Below are 1,715 nucleotides of genomic sequence, written 5' to 3' on the forward strand. Positions count from 1 at the left end.
CGAATTGCTGGGCCCTGTCTGACGTCTTCGCTTAGTTAGCTGCGGAGCCAGAAAAAAATAGAGAGGGAGAGAGAGAGAGAGAGAGAGCAGCCATGAAATCTGACTCCTGCTACTCAACAAGTGGCAGCAATTTTGAAGGACGGAGTGAACTGCGCAAAGAGTATTGTCTGATATCTGACTAACCCTAGCGTAGATATCTTTCAAGTCAGCCGTTAATACGAAGTTTTTACAGAAAAATATTTTTCGTTTGATAACGAGTCGGTGGCTGTGAGCTTTCTGTAACCATAAATGTCCATCTTTCTCCGTACCGCCAAAGCCTAGTTTGAAAAGAATTCGTTCCCGATATAGTTTGGCTATGTTAACATTCGTAGTGTAGTAATCTTACTTAATTTCTTCCTTGACCAAGGATTCGGTACAAATATAGAACTACTGATTTCCCTGAAGCACTAAACTTTATTAAATTATCAGACGAATCCTCGTTCATTAAACAGTCTTAAAATTGTAACTGTTGTGGCTGTTTATTTTCCACGTTAGTGCAGTGTCAAGCAACTATCGCTAATTTTCAAATGGCTCTGAGCACTACAGGACTTAACATCTGAGGTCATCAGTCCCTTAGACTTAGAACTACTTAAACCTAAATAACCTAAGGACATCACACACATCCATGCCCGAGGCAGGATTCGAACCTTCTACCGTAGCAGCAGCGCGGTTCCGGACTGAAGCGCCTAGAACCGCTCGATTCAAATGGCTCTGAGCACTACGGGACTCAACATCTGAGGTCATCAGTCCCCTAGAACTTAGAACTACTTGAACCTAACTAACCTAAGGACATCACACACATCCATGCCCGAGGCAGGATTCGAACCTGCGACCGTAGCAGTCATGCGGTTCCGGACTGAAGTGCCTAGAACCGCACGGCCACCGCGGCCGGCAGAACCGCTCAGCCACAACGGCCGGCGGCTAATTTTCTCAAACAACAGAAGTATCAGTTTTGTCCTAATCTGTGTTTTTCTGTCTTAGTATACTAAAAGTGCGATGTATTGAGTAGTGTATAGGAATGTGACATAGCTCTGAAGGCAAATCCTTATGTCGTAGAGTCTAGTCTCGGCAATGAATTGAATGGAAGTGAAAATATATCATCATGTTCTCCTGAAACAGCAAGATTTCTAGCGTTAAACACAAGCTGACGACCAGTGGAAGGATTTCCTCATAGCATAGAGCACGTAGGTTTACATTTTCAGATATCTGTAACGAAGAAAAGTCGTAAGTAGAGTGGAGATCTTCCATAACTAACGAGGATTTACTACCATACTTTTACACAAATCTGCAGTTAAATCGGCCTATAAATTCAATTCTGCAGTGAATAAATAGTGGAACCTAAGAAAATTCTTCAGTACAAGATCGACAGATATTTTAGTCATTGATCTAGACAGCCATCAATGACTAACTTTCTCTGGAAATAAATAAAAATGCAGTACTTCGTACATTCAAGGATACTGCCCAAAATGCCTTTGTGTGAGAGCAGAGCGAGTCGGCTCAATGGTAAGACACTAGACTACTATTAGGGAGGACGGTGGTTAATATCCCGGTCTAGCTACATCCAGATCTAGGTTTTCCTTGGTTTCCCTAAATAGCTCCAACGCAATTCACGGGATGCTTCTTTCGAATGGGTAGATTAATTTCCTCCCCCAATCTGTGCTTCATCTACATCTACA

This window comes from Schistocerca americana, chromosome X (assembly GCF_021461395.2).
Source record: "Schistocerca americana isolate TAMUIC-IGC-003095 chromosome X, iqSchAmer2.1, whole genome shotgun sequence".
Taxonomy (NCBI): Eukaryota; Metazoa; Arthropoda; class Insecta; order Orthoptera; family Acrididae; genus Schistocerca; species Schistocerca americana.